Consider the following 15796-nt stretch of genomic DNA (forward strand, 5'->3'; position numbering starts at 1 on the left):
AGGGAAGCTTCTGAATCACTGCAGTGATCTACCTCCACAAACACAGCTCAGATCGACAAATACATAAATGAGAAGATAAGTAGACTACGGTAAACAATCCGCTCAAACTCTCCAGAGGCACTTACTGATCATCTTTACCTCTGTCTGTGTGTGTGTGTGTGTGTGTGTGCATGTATGTGCACTAACACACTAGCTGTACATTTTATGACTTGTGTGTTTCTGTGATGACTGTCTGAGTGCTTCTGTGTTTACTTTCTGCAAGCAATCATTTTCAATCACTAATCAATAAATGAAGCCGCTGGGAGCTGTTCCGGGTACATCTGGGTCCTAGCAGAAGATGGTGGCTGGTGTGTATGTGTTTATATGTGTTTATATGTGCAAACGTAGCAGCTGTTCAATTCCTCAACACTGATAACATTGTTGGATGTGGTTCAAAACGGTTTCTTTTTGTGTTTGGTTTAGTATTTTTGTATTGTTTTGTTTTTCAAAGTAGGATCAGTATAAGTTTCTACTTCCACTGATGTTAGTTTTTTTTTGTTAGATGTATGTTTTTTTTTTCTTTTCGAAAATGTGTGGATACACGTTGACATGCTTGTGAAAAAGGGTGTTAACAGCGTACAGTGTTTACTAGAGGTGGTGGCAGTGTTACCACATTTAGGTTGGTGTACCAATTCATCGATCATTTGTTAGTTTGTCCAGCGTAAATTCTTCTCCACACTACTGGCCCCATTTGCTTTATTTGTTTGTGCTCACGATGGCTGTGCATGTGCTCAATGACATCTCATGGTTTGGGTGATTTACAATAAAAAAAAAAACATTATTTTTTTCCCATCCTCATTGACTGCTGAATCCTAACTTATCGTAACCAGCTCCCATGGCCCCAAAAGTGATCAACAGAAATGAATATATAGGGTTACATATAGTATGTATAGTATACATACTGTATATCTCAGCGAATTGATCCCTGTTAACGGTTCTAACGGTGTGCTAATGGAAACTGCTGTCCTATTACCTGTTTATTGTGTCTCTTTTATTCCACGACCATACACCCTGTCCTGCACTTCTTGTTCACGCGCCCCCAGACTGACTTGGCAGAGATCTGCTCCCTACAGAGTGCACATTTCTATAAACACTTGGATAGTTACATTGAGAGAAGTAAAAGTGGTAACTTTCCTGTTGTATCTGTTAAAACAACAAACATCTTCACTGAAATCTTGCGTGAATGAATAACAAATCTCACTAATTAAAATGATCCACTCGGTTCCTCGGATTGATTTGAACTCTTTTAGACATTAAGGTCTCCGACTTTATCAGTCTCAGTATCTGAAATTGCTGAAAATATATATTTTTTAAGAATTTGACTTTAAATTTGACTTTAAAAATGGAATAAAACAAAAAGAGAATCGACAATTGTACCTAGAAATAAGCAATACAAAATTTATTTGAAACAACTGCGGGACTGTGAATTCATTTTGTTATTTTGCGGAATGCATTCGGCCGGTTTGCATGTGACAATGAGCATGTCTCTAGACACTCCCTCTCTTTTATCTACTCTCTGCTTCTGTTCTTTCTTCATTTCCACTCACTGACCAGCTGCCTTCCCTCTCTCTCTCTCTCGCTCGCTGCATTCTCTCGCTCTCTTTGTCATGGGGGTCCTGCGTGGAGGATGTATATTTTATGGGCGGCTCTGGAGGCTTTTACCATTAATTATAGAAAAACACTAAGCTCTCCATTTGCTGGACAGATGTTATTTTTTACTTAAGGAGAGAAAGGGGACTGCTCCATAATTCAGAGGTAATCCCGCTCACCAGAGAACAAATAAATAAATGAATAAATAAATAAAGCAAAAGCAAAAACCACAAACATTTGGTACACTGCCGCTGCATGCTCAGACATGTAACGCAACGGCCGACACACACGCACAGATTTTCTGTGTTCAGCCTTTAAGTGCTTTCCATGTAATAAATATGGAACAGCTTTATCATTTCATTTTTTATTCAATCTACTTCCCCCAAAGTATTTCACAAAATCAAAATAACACACAAACACACTGGCAAACAGAATACAACTTTTTCTGCTTCAGAACAATAGATGTGAAAAATTGGAATTTCGAACCTGAAAAAATCAGTACGGAATCTGAATAGTAATGCAAAAAAATGTCAACCAAATAGAGAGCGTAAATGAACACATCGAACCCTTCTCAACCCTTCCAATCTGCGTATATGATTACAAACTGAAAAATGAATTGACAATATTTTTGACAGTTGATTTAGACTGAAATGATTGACTGAACGCTGCTTTTGCATGATACTACAAAAACTGCACAGAATGTAATTAGGTGGGGAAGGAGGGAGGGACGGGGGGGGGGTGAAGTCAGACCCATGACCTCAATATATCTATAATTCAACTGTTTCTAGGTATTTCATGCACATGTTAAAACTGATTGATTACTTAAATAAACATGTAATAATAGACTGCTTGATAATGAACACAAGCCCTGAAAACGCTTGATTGTTAGATCTACAGAAAAAACTATCCAATCATTTTAAAATAAATTGGAAATCGAATATGTCAATATTTATATGTATTAAAGGAAGGATTAAATATGTTCTTCAGTCAAGGAACCGGCTATTCAAGGCATGCCTTATGATATATTTTGGTAAACCTCCTAACGCCCTAATCTTCATTTTCATTTAGCAACTCCATCTTCTGATGAAGCTCATGTGTAACGTCAGTGCTACAATGCGCGGAATTGTCTAGAAATTTACCAAAATTTCAGCCAGATGTTTTTTTTTTCTGGATATTTGAGTTATTTAGATTTGGACGTTGTCCACAGCAGCAGAAACCTTTGTAATGGCTCAACCTCCCGCTGATCAGTGGTGCGTGAGAACTTCTTTAGGGGCAATTATAATGCAAATATGCACAAGACATCTTTGTCTATCAATTGGTATGAAATCACATATAATCAATGTGAAGTGTTAGAGCAAGCTGAAGCAGAGCATACTGAATATGTGATGGTGTTATACAGTGTATAAAACCAAGGATTTCATTTCATTCAATAAGGAGCCACGTGGTGAAACTTCTCCAACGCTAAATAAATGTGAAACGGCTAAAAATGCATATTTATTCCAACACGGTTTATTAAAAAAAAACATTCTGCACGGTGCAGTAGCAGCTCAGTGTAATTGAATGTGCATGTCGTACTCTGCTATCAGTGTGGAACGTGTGTTGAGGTTTGATTTCAAGCCTTAGGGTCTTTCGGGGTCTTGGGACCATTCACTTACCCTCCCTCCGGCAAGCTGAAATCGCACCCCTGGGCCAGTGGATGACCCTTTTCCACACCTCCTGCACACACACACACACACACACACACACACACACACACACACACACACACACACACACACACACACGCACACGGTTAAGCACTCACTCCCATACACACTTGGTTCAGGAGGGTCGAGCTTGCTGGAGGAATCCCATCGTTTTAGAGCGGTATCCCATTAAAAGTGCATGAGTGTGTCTGTCTAGGAATCAAGACACCCACTCAGCTGCTCAGCTGATAGCTTTGTATGTATCTGTTTGTGTGTGTGTGTGTGTGCATATATGTGTGTGTTATTCATCCATGCACAGAGTTATTAAGGCATCCTGTGACAGGCATCGCTCACTTCATGCGGAACCCTTTGATGAGTTGTAGGAGGTCTGAGAGTCATGCAGGTTTCAGTCATGCACAGACCTAATTCATTTCGCATTTACGCCCTTCCAAAAAGTTCAAACACTGAACCAGCAGCACACAGAGAACCGTAGAGAAGAGTAAGGATGCTGGGCGATGCCGGAGCAAAAAGCGACACAATAGCAGAAGCTGCCCACTGAATTTACAAGAAAAATGTTTTTCTTCTCTGTCAAATGATACAACCTTTCCACCATGAAGGTCTCCGTCAGGTCAAACCACTTCTCTGGGTTCTGTCGGGTCCTGCGCCTGATCTGTATAATATCAATAAACATTGGACGTATAGACAATATCCACTTATTTGCTTTAAAAGTGATATTGAACCAAGTCTAATTTTACAAAAACTTTAGCAGCAAAAAATAATAATAATTTTGCTGAGTTTATGAATTGCCAATACAGCTAATAATTCAGTCATTACAATTACATTTTTAAAATTGAAAGATATCTTTCAAACAATCAATACTGAACTGCAACCGACTAGTTGTTGCTTTTTTATTTACTTAGAACTCATGAAATTCTATAAGATAATTAGATACATAATTAATTACTAGATGTCATTTTCAAAGGTTTTTCAAAAGGGCATGACAAAATGTAGCCTTTGTGATTTTGGGAGATTTTTACATGGAAATTATAAATGTTGTAGATGACAACTTATTGTCACATTAGCTGCATAAACAGCCCATGTACTCACTTGTATTTGTCAAACCACATTGGCATAAACAAGTGTAATTTATGTTTTCTTTCCTCACACCTTTCCAAGCTGACGAAGATGGAGGATAAACAAATGAAAAGACAAAGCTCACGCTTAGTCACAGTTCGTTTATCTCACCCAAACACTCTGTTGTCCTGTCGTTGCTCGGGGGAGACGGAGCGTCGTGTCACCGCTGCAGCTCTTCCTTCGGCCAGCAGGCGGCGCTGCTCGCACACAAACCCGGAGAGGCGTTGAGGCCACACAGGGGCCAAAGTAGACCGGCAGGGGCACATGCCTGACGCCACACTGTCCCCAAAACACAACGAAAGACTGCGCGCTTATTAAGTGGTGACGTGTTTCTACATCCATGAATGTGGATATGAAGGCCCGCTGTCGCTATGGTACCGTTTCTTATTCCTCTTTTCTTTCAGCACTTATTTTGAGTCGAATCTGCTCTTCAGCTGGCTCTCCTTTCTCGGCCGCCCTTGTTTCCTCCCCTCCCTCAGGCCGTCTCCTCATCTTCTTTTCTTCTTGTGCTTTGCCTTCTTGCTTTCTTAGATACCTATTTATCTTATTTCCTCCTACCTTCTTTTCTCCGCTTTCCTGCCCTTAGAATTAGTTTTCTCTTCTTTTGTCTCCCCTCTTTTACTACCATCACACCACCACCATTGTTCCTGCCGGTCGTACTTCTCGTCCTCTCAATCTCGTTTCCTAACATCTCTTCGCTCCCCTCCCCTCTCCGTCGTCCTGGCCGCGCTCCAAGGGCGGATGGAGGGGGAGCATCTGGAGCGCGCTCAGTGGCGCTGACAGCTGTCACTTTGGCTGGTGCTAATGCAGACGGGCTAACCTGAAATGAGCAGGGACAGGCCTGAAGCCCGGCGCGCCACTAACCGCCTCCTTCTCCTCCTTCTCCTCGGCGGCGTTCGCGGTGAGGGCCGAGGCGCAGGGTGCCGCGGCGGGTTGGTGGAGATAAGGCAGCGGATATAAGAGGGGTCAGCGGGGTCGCAGTGTGGTTAGCACTGACAGCAGGGCTCTGAAAAGCGATCCAGCAGGAGCGCTAACAGAGAGGCAGAAAACAAGACGGGGAACGAAGGAGGAAAACGACAGAGGAAGGAGAGAGAGGATGACGAGCGGTGATGGAGGTCGAGAGTTCATATGGGGGATGGGAACCATTAGGACACAGGCTCGCCAACTTTAAGGGGTGTGGGCGAGTGGTTTTTAGATCTTGATGAAGGTCTACACAAGAGAAAGGAAAGACCAGCTCATTTTTTAAGGTAAAAGTCAAAATAAAACCCAAATAAAAAACACTTCACTACACCGTCAGTTTCATGGTTGAAGCACAATTTCCAATGTGAAATGCTAAGCCAACATCTACAAAAAGTCCTTAAAGTGCTCAGAGAAAAGGGAACATTTTACTGGCCGTTCATAAATAATTCATCATGTTCTAAAGACTGTTACATTTCTACATGGTGAAATACCTGAAATTTGGGGTTCCAAATAAACATATTTTGGTCCTGATGCTCTGGAACTTGTACCTGAGCTACTTTGAAAACAATGAACGGCCCAACGGTCCCTCCCCCACTGACCAAACACTCCACACTCATCTTTTCACTCAACCTTCATTTTTATTTCATCAACTAAACACCTTTGACATCTTGTGACAAAATCTGCCTGCAGCCCCTTTGTTTGTTCTTGCTACTGTGGGTGTTTTCTCTTTTACACAAACAGCATTGGATTCTAAAGGCACGTTTCTAAGCCAGAATGACCACCAAGTTTAAACCCCTGAAGTGGAGAGTGGTCTTCATATAAAAACAAAGGACCAAGCATGGACATACTGCTACTAAATATTAACAAGTATTGCAGGAGGGCTGTTCAATAATACCCACAATCTATCCTTTTTAGTGAGAAACATTGAATTTGGACACTAATGTTTCGGCTCTAAGCGTATCTAATCTTCTTGTGACCTATGGCCGTTTGGGGCCCCCACCCTGTTGGGTACCGCTGCATTAGAGAGGGAGAGACATAACAGGCGATTAAAGTGTAGGAAAAGAACAAAACAATGGAGGGATGAGGGTGAAGTGACAGTTGTGTCTGTAAAAGGACTCCCGCTCATTATAACGGCTGGCGTCAGTCCTCGCCTTCCTGCTGTATCTCTCTGAATGTCAGATGTGTGCTCACTTCAGCTCTCTCCGTTCAAGTGTGCATGTCCCACTCGGTGCACATCCTCAGCGCACACCGCTGATTCAGCTCGTTATCTGATGAAGCCGTAGACAGAATGAGTCTAAATCTCCGTATCGCCGCAAGCTCTCAGAATGCTTCCTCCAGTGTTTGCTCTCTCTCTTACACACACACACACACACACACACACACGCACACACTTACTGTTAAGTGTACGTACTGTACACTTAACAGATTCAGGCTTCAATGGTTACACAATACAAAAGTAAGGAAGAAAGACATGACATTTTAAAGAAGTTTTTTATGACGTCAGCAAGGGAATATACTGGACACATATATGGCTGAATTCAATTGTCATGTTGAAAAGGGGTGAATGTTTGTTAACTCATAGCTAGAAGCACACTTATCATGCCATGTTGTAGCTTTAATGTTTCCTTTCTTTGCCATTAGAAGGTGATGATGACCAAACCAGGAAAGTCGGATCCAGGGAAATAATCCACAGAAGTTTCAGGACGGGGATGCGAACACACGTTGGGCCTCAGAGTGAACGAAACTGTAGTACACCGCTGTAACACGTCTTCACTGAAATGGAAAATGTATAAATGTCCACAGAGACGAGCTTTGCAAGCCTGCTTAGGATAAATAGGAATAATAATGATAATACTTCAGCTTGCAGTAATTGCATAGGCATCAAAGCGTTATATAAGCCTTGTGTAAGTAAAACATTTGTCCTGAATACCAGAAAACCAGGAAAGAAAATCATGTTTAGGTTTTCAAAGTCAAATTTAGGCATAAACACACAATGATCAGCAAAGCTGTCTGAAGGGCAAAGCTAACTGTGGCCACAGATACTAAACAACAACAATAAAAGGCTTGAAAGTGTGTTTAGTCACCGAGAATTTTGGCAAAGCATCACGGACTGTAGCTGTAAAGAAAGCAAAAAAGTGTCCTAAGTTATGTCTCCAATTGATTTTCAACTACTCATATTAGGACATTTAAATGATTAGAAATGACAAGTGTTGCAAAGCAGACAGTGAACACATCCAGTGCAGGTTTTATATGGTAATGACTCTCATTTAGGGATTATCCCAAAGTGAAAATGGACAACTTCTCAACAAGCCCCTCTTTGTAATTGAAGCTCAAGTCCCGTTGAGCCTGTACTGGTGATATAATGAGGATAATCTGCCTATTATAGCTGGATTACAGCAGGTTAAAGACATTGTAGTCTTTGTCAGAGTCTAAACTCTAATTCATCATTTGACTAATGCCCATTCAAGGCCTGCTTAGAGACACAGCGGAACTGAGCAAAGCTCTGAGAGAAGCAGCCTCCCCCCCAACGCCGGGTCCGTCATTACACAGACGAGCATTGTTCAAGCACACGCGAGCTGGAGTTATTCTGTGTTACCCAACAAATGGGAAAAACCCAGTTTCTTCGTGTCTGTGGCTCACATGGCGCTAACCGAGAAATACGAACGCTTGGGCAGTTGCATTCTGAAGCTCAAGGCCCCCCGTGGTGTGCTTGAGACTTTGAGCACCCGGCAGTGTCCTTTATTGGAGGCATCCGGATGAAACACCTCATATCGGAATCACAAGTGAAAAGCAGGCAGCCGTGACTCTCGCAAAAAACTCTCACAATACCAAAGACGAATATGAACGCGAGCATAAACTGAACCTTTGACTCTCTTCCTCCTCCCCCTCACCAAACCGCCGGCCCCTCCGCGGGGCCACAGGTCCGGTGTGAAGCGCACGCAAACATTTTAATATTTCAGACAGTACTCCTGCTCACCAACCCGCCAAATCACAAAGAGAGAGACAGGGAGAGAGAGAGAGAGAGAGAGAGAGAGAGAGAGAGAGGGGAGACCGCGGCGACAGCTTCATAAATAGTCCATGAGGAACGAACTGCCCCTCCTCACCACAACCTGTCAAAGGCCCACAATGATTTATTGATTTCTTTATTTGTCACATAAAAAGGGAAACTTGCTCCTCATGTCTCCGTCGTTTTTTTTCTCACTCTGCTCTTTCTTCCCGTCCTCCAAGAAAAAAAAGCAAGGGGGGACAAATCTCCACGTGACAGGTTGAACAAGAGGGAATTCCCTGTGAGTTTGTGTGTGTGTGTGTGTGTGTGTGTGTGTGCATTTCCTTCCAGTCTGTGTGATACATGTGCTGCTTATTTATAAATTACGTATCAAAGCAAAGACATGAAGAGTTTTAACAAAGGTAGAAATACAGCAGGGTTAAAAAAAATATACCCTTCCTTTCCTCTCTTTTTGTCTGTCCCCTTTCCTTTTCCAGATATAAGCAGTAGGGATTGACCGAGACAGTCATGTGCTGCCGAGGACACAAGGTTGATGGAACAATAAGACCTCTTCAGGTTGTTTGAGTCCGGACACTCTCTTCTCTTTTAGTCACCTTCCGAAAAATAAACCCCACTTTCTGTCATTTCAACACGTGGACAGTCTTCTTTTTATTCACTTCCTCCTCTCTGTCCCTGTCCATCCATCTCTGTCTGTCCCCCCTCTGTCTCTCCGTCCCCTGCTTTCAGAGCCTCTCTGAGCGGTGGCAGTCTGTCGATGAGAAGCATTGGTTGGCGGCCGGCGCAGTCGATGACCCTGACAGTGTGCAGTTATCGTTCTAATTAAGATGCCACACTTGAGTTAAACCGCAGCATTAGTATTTGATGGGGAATTGATCAGGGTGTCAGAGGCGGAGTGAGACGGAGAGAGAGAAATGAGGAGGGGGAGATATGGTGGGAGGGCGCGTGGAGCGAGGGAGGAGTAATAAGCAGGGTTTTAGAAAAAAAGAAGGAGCCAAGAGAACCAATGCTAATTGTACGGAGGCCACGAGGTGTACATCCTTTTGGAAACAACAAGATTTGTATGTATATATATTGTGCACATGTGCATTTTCTCATTTAATGAGAACGTGTGTCCAACCTTTGACTGGTACTGTGCGTTTGCATGTATGAATGTGTTTATGCATCTACATTGTGAACATGTCAATTCAAAATTGTGTAAGGCGACTTGGTGTTTGGTCATAAATGCAAAGTGAAAGGACGCACACTCACTGGTCTGCTGCATGACATCTTCACTTGGTTGTGAAGTCTCACTGCGATGGGGCCTACTGCATGTTTGTGGCGTCTGGGGAGCAGCAGGGCGAAGGTTAAGATAACCCTTGATTCCACTTGATCACTATGTCAATACCCTCAATGACAGCAGCAAACTGTGTGTGCGTGTGTGTATGTGTGTGTGCGTGTGTAGCCCCTGCCCGATAAGACTGTTTTACTTGAGCCACACACACCTTTAGTGGTGGAGCAGCTGTTTCCTACCAAACATCAACCGAAAGGACTCACGCTGAACATGTTTGCAGACATGTGACCCAACAGAACACGCGGCTGTGAGCGTTTAATTACACATACTTAGAAACGCTGTGTGTCCGGGTGCATGCATGCACGTGCTGCAGATGAATATGAATGAGCAGCAGGTCGGCCTCGTGCATTAAAGTGGGTGCGGCGATGCATATTCACGCAGCTCGCTGCACATATTCACACACGTTTTGGACACATTCTCACGGAGGAATCGACTCACGACACATTGGGCTCACCGGCCGTCCGAGGTGGGACTGGTCTGTTCCCAGTGAAGCGACGGGGAGGAGGAGGCTGCAAGTCGCTTCTTCAGTTCTGCCTCTTAGATTTAATTGAATAAACAAATGATCAAACATGGACTATTGATGTGTCATTGACAAAACCTTGGTGCACCTCTACTTCTTGATTTATTTAATACTACCATCACTTGTTATTGCTCATAGGCTCGGCCCCCGATTGATTACCGTGAGAATAAAAAGACAATTCATTGAAAAATAACAAACCTTATTATTCATCCATGTAAAAAAACACCTTAATATCTCACTTTTGTTGTCTGTACTATTCCAATGCCAACAACACATGTAACCTTAAGAACATATTTGGAGTTGCGAGCCGTGCTCATCTCCCTGCAGCCATGAAACAATTACTGTGTGTTAAGGTGTGATGGCTGAATTGGTCGTGGGACTAGCAGCTTCAAAATAACTTATAGCACTGACTCATAATGACGCAGCTGCTCCCCCTATTAATACCGGTGTATTAAACGTGCGCTGGCAGACTTCTGCCTGCCGGTGCACGTTGAGGGCCTTTCACCATATACGAGGCAAACTGGATGTTAGCCAAATGTTGTGACAGATTAGTGAGAGGATAAGTGACAGGATTTCCAGTCCCTTATTTGTGAGGGTTTTATTGCATTTGAGACAACGAGGGTTCTCAGCATCTACTGAAATATATTGTAGCTTTTCCTCTCTCTGCAATGTCATGTTGAACAGAGTCAGAGTCGGTTCGTGTGTGAGAGTAAAGCATGATCCTCCTGTGAGAGACAGACAGAAGGTTTATTACAACACAGGGATCCCATTTTGTCACTTTCGTGACAGCAGAACCTTTGACTCCAGACCTCATTTATACTTTGGGTATTTATTACTGTCTTATCGGTCCTGTTTAGAAGCGGGTAGTAACTCTGCAGTGACTCACTATCGCCTCTTGAGTAGCATGTGAGATGCTCATTTCACTACCGTCAATCAAATCAGAGCTTTGAAGACAACATTTAGAATGCCTCACATTTCTCAGTGGCTCTGTAGGGACAGAGAATTTGTATCAAGGAGCCATGTGGTTGATGTAGAGCTCGAAACAGCGTTGCAGTTTTGTCACTGAGCCACATGTACCGATTGCCCTTCAATGTGTGATTATGCTTGTATGTGTGTGGGTGTGTGTGTGTGTTCACTTAAGTCCGTGTCAGGTTTGGTCCATCAGAGTCCTCTCAGGCAGCTGTTAGAAGCAGACGGCCCTCCTGAGGTTGGCCGTGTGTCACGTGTCATCCGTGCCTGCTGTCAGTGATGGTGACGAGCTTTTCCCTCAAGTGTGTTATGTCGATATGTTGTTCTTCCACTCAGAAGGCGAGAGTACCGGGAGGGACGTAAGATAAAGCAAACAGCGTGCAGCTACGGTCCAGATGTGGATCGAAAGCTCTCAAGAATCTTTCCAGCTGGTGATTTTAAAAATAATTCACCAACTTGTGCAGACGTGTGTCCGGCATTTCAGAAGGTCAGTTTACCAACGTGTTGCGAGGCTGAATGTTTCAGTATCACGTTTGTTACAGGATCCGGTTACTCGGGGATTCTTTGAGCCCACTGACGACTGTGCACCCAACAGCGCTTTGCAAATGTTTTTATTTTCTCCCATTTAACGAATACAGTCTTTTCAAGCATGCAGCCCGTCTGGAACATTATCTGTTAAGAACCAAAACACATGTGTAATGCAAACTATACAAAAAAGGTTAGCTTTGGAAGTATCTGCAGCAATAAGGAGAAGAACCTTTCTACTCTTCAGTCCAGGATCAAACCGATCGACTGGAAAAACGGTACTCATATATAACATAGAGGAGACATATTTAATTGAATAAACCCTTTTTGAATGATCCTCATTAAAGGAAAAAAAATGGAAAGGTTAGAAGCAATATGACCCCTCATCTTGTCGTACAAGGCCGTTACAACCAACTTGACAACGGAATGCAATTTAAATCGAAAATGTTCTCAGTAACATTTGAGACCCTCAAGGCTATTCCATCCATTGATTACCACTGATGGAGATCATTTACATAAGTGTGGAAATGTTCAAGGTTAGTTCATGCTAAAATGATTTTCTGAGACCGTTTCAGGTAATCTTCAAAAAATGCATTTCCTTTGTAATATCAAGGTCCATGCATGCCCATCTCCATGCTCGCCTCCTCCCTCTGACGAGGGAGAAGAGCTATCGACTAACCATCAAATCTCCTATCTGCTTGGTGGGCCATTTCTCCTTGTCTCAGCACTCCACACCTCCTCCATTATAGCTCACAAGCTCATCTTGAACAGGCAAATGACCCTACAAGACGTACAGAGCGAGGGAGAGCGAGAGAGAGAGAGAGAGCAAAATGAACACAGCATGGTTTTAATAACATCCACCTGTCTGCCACATGTCATGTCTGCAGGAACAGTGAGATGGATAATAACTAATAGGAGGTGTGCATCTCTGGAGGATGACGTCACGTTCGGATACAAAAACAACACTGAATCAATTATAACACACTAATTCAAAGCAGATTTAAACCTTTACTTTGAAATAATTAAATATTTAACTCAATATCAACAAATCTCAAAATGATTTGAATCAACTTATTTAGGTACAGTAAGAAGACCCAGGAGGTTTGAGCATATTCACATTTGACACTTTTCATGTGGATGTCCAAAATTTGTTAGTGGCAAACGTATTTACTTACTGCGTAAGCAAGCTACGTTCTCTTGCTGTTGATTATCAACGCTAAACCCAAATTATTCTCAGTTTGGATGATGAAGTCATGAAGTAACGTACCAAAATGAATGCTTTCATGTATTAGTTGTTAGAATACGCATCCCTTTGTGCTGTGGTCAGTCGGGTTCCTCTTTTGGCCACATGGCTCTCTGTTTTCCTTCACTCTAACACACTTATCTTCCTTTTGTCAGAAAATATCCATCTGACTGCCGTCAACATCTTCAACCACTCTTAATAACCTCCCGTCCTTCCTGTCTACCCCCCTTTTTGCTTGTCATCATCACTTCCTCAGCGAAGAAAAAGAAAATATCTGCCTGTCACTCTCCCTGTATCTTTTGGGGGGTGCGGCTGAAACCCCCTCCTCGCTCTCCGCCGACCATTGATCACCAGTGACAGTGACGTCTCTGCTGCTCCGTCAGACAGCACTGTGTTGTCCACCCAAGATCCGTCCTGACCCCGTTGGCATCAGTGCAACTACATTGTGTTCCTGGTCCATCCTGCCTGCCGTCTCCGACTCGCCTTCTGTTGGCAGCCATAACTCCTGGTAAATGAGGCTTATGATCCCTCGCCTCCTCCGCCCTTTATGGGTGCTTGGGGAGACAATGGGGCGATGCAGACCCTTCTACCCCTATCTCTCGCTCAATTGTATTTCTCTTCATCCCCCGCTGCCTCCCGCCCCCCCCCCACCACCACACACACACACATATCTATATTGATATGGCTCAAAGTGGTCCATCACCTCCCTCACCCCCTCTCTCAGATGCTCACTGATGGATGGAGAGGCAGAGGAATTAACCTTGGCTTTATGGGGACTCCTCCGCCACTCTCCACTGCTGTGTGAGATCCCTGTTTGCCTCCATGACTCTTTTCTGTTGGTTGTACTCTCTGTGTTCCTCTTAGCGGACGTCCCATGAACAGGGCAAATGATGCATAATGAGTTGCTTCCAAATGAGGATGGATTTGTCTCTCCTCAACTGGAGGCAGTCAATCAAACATAGAGGGCAGTAGCCATGGCGATGCGTCTCAAATGTGTGTTTGACATTACCACTGTATAAACATGCAACTTTGATCATTTGTCTCAAGTGTAATAACGTCCAAAGCCCTTCGTTTCTGTACATACACAAGCAACATAATAAAGGGAAATACCTGAATAAATGAATAGAAAAACAAACAGGCTATGTCGCTCTCTGATAATATTAACATCACACTTCAACCATGTCGTTTAGAACTCAACTCAACTGATTATTACAGGGCAGCGTTATATCTACAGAATCACATTGATGATATCAGTTCCACTTAGATTCTTAGCTACGAATCGTGATGAATCTTCAACCATTGCAACATCAGAGAAGAAAAAAATTCAGTAAAATTCAGGATGAACAGGATCCCCAAAACTAAAGATAGTAGTTGGATTCATTTGGTCATGGTTATAGATCACGTATACATTAGAGGCTTCTGCAGGAGGGACTTTAGTGCAGTCACAGCTTATTTACGTCCTGATTAAATATGAATACATTGTGACACGCCTGGTCAAAAATGTTGGAAACTATTAATATAAACAAGGAAGGATTTCAGATACAGAGAAAACCCTCTAACAGCGTCACCGCTACATCACACACAAGTCCAAAACAATATGTTGTGAGCTCATGATTTTCATCACCGAATGTTGCCGAGTATCACGAGCTACAATATGATTGCACTCCTGCATCAGTGGCATCAACCCAATAACTGAGTACTTTGAGGCAGAGCGATCATTCCTGCTGTACATGCCTATAAAACCACCAGGGTGACATGTCACACGAAGCCACCGACCCGACTCTTAACCCCTCAGCCGACCATCACGACGTCCCCCCCCCTCCGCCCCCTCACCCACTGCTAATTCCAGGTAGTGATGGTGGAGTGGAAGGGGAACAGAGAGGAGTGACAGGGGTGCGAGTGTGCGGGAGGGGTGATGGAGGTTAATAGTCCGTCTCCCTTTACTGGCCGTGTAAAGAGCCCAGACAGTCTGTTAGTGCTTTAGTGCCAGGTCAATCGTACATGTCCCTTTGTATTAAAGCTCAGAGGTGACAGACAGCAGGAGGAGACAGGATAGGGGGGAGTGGGGGGGCAGCTGGGGAAGGAGACGGGGCTAGAGGTATTACAGGTTCCTGACACACAGGCAGGTAGAGCAAAAAACTACTGCTTTAACATCAGCTGAGGTGACAACATGACCAGGCTGTGGCAGGATAAGCTGTCCTGGACACGGGTGGGTTACTCGAGAGTAACTGTGAGCGAACATTTGCAAATTTCAAAAAGGTATTCAGAAAGAACACACACAGTACATATATACTAGAGCTTAACTGCAAATTCCTCCGTTGACTTTGTGTGCTGGTGAGAAGCACCTGAGATATCAGAGGAGATTGCAGAACGCTGCATTAACAAGTTCTGTTGTGGATTAAATAGACAATAAGGTGGATGCTGAAAAACTGTAACATTCTCTCCTCCATGAATTGAAAATAGTGCTGATCAGCATCCAGCTTTCATAGTTATAAAAGGCAATTATACCAACAATAAAGGGCCTCAACATCCCAATAATTAGAGTGTCGATGACAAAAAAACACAAAACAAAAAACCTTTGTTAACTGCATAAACCACATAAACATGTAATCTGACTCAATAACTACAAATAGACGTTTCTGTGAAGTCTACATTCTCTGGTTACAGTTACCGTCTCAATGCAGTTTTTATCATACGCAGATGCATTAAATGTCACACTGTATCTGGATGCAAAAAAAAATTGGATTTTGCTCACATTGCTCTCACATAATAAAAAACAGGCATGTCAGCATTC

The sequence above is a fragment of the Gasterosteus aculeatus genome, chromosome 8 (assembly GCF_964276395.1).
Source record: "Gasterosteus aculeatus chromosome 8, fGasAcu3.hap1.1, whole genome shotgun sequence".
In the NCBI taxonomy this organism is placed as follows: domain Eukaryota; kingdom Metazoa; phylum Chordata; class Actinopteri; order Perciformes; family Gasterosteidae; genus Gasterosteus; species Gasterosteus aculeatus.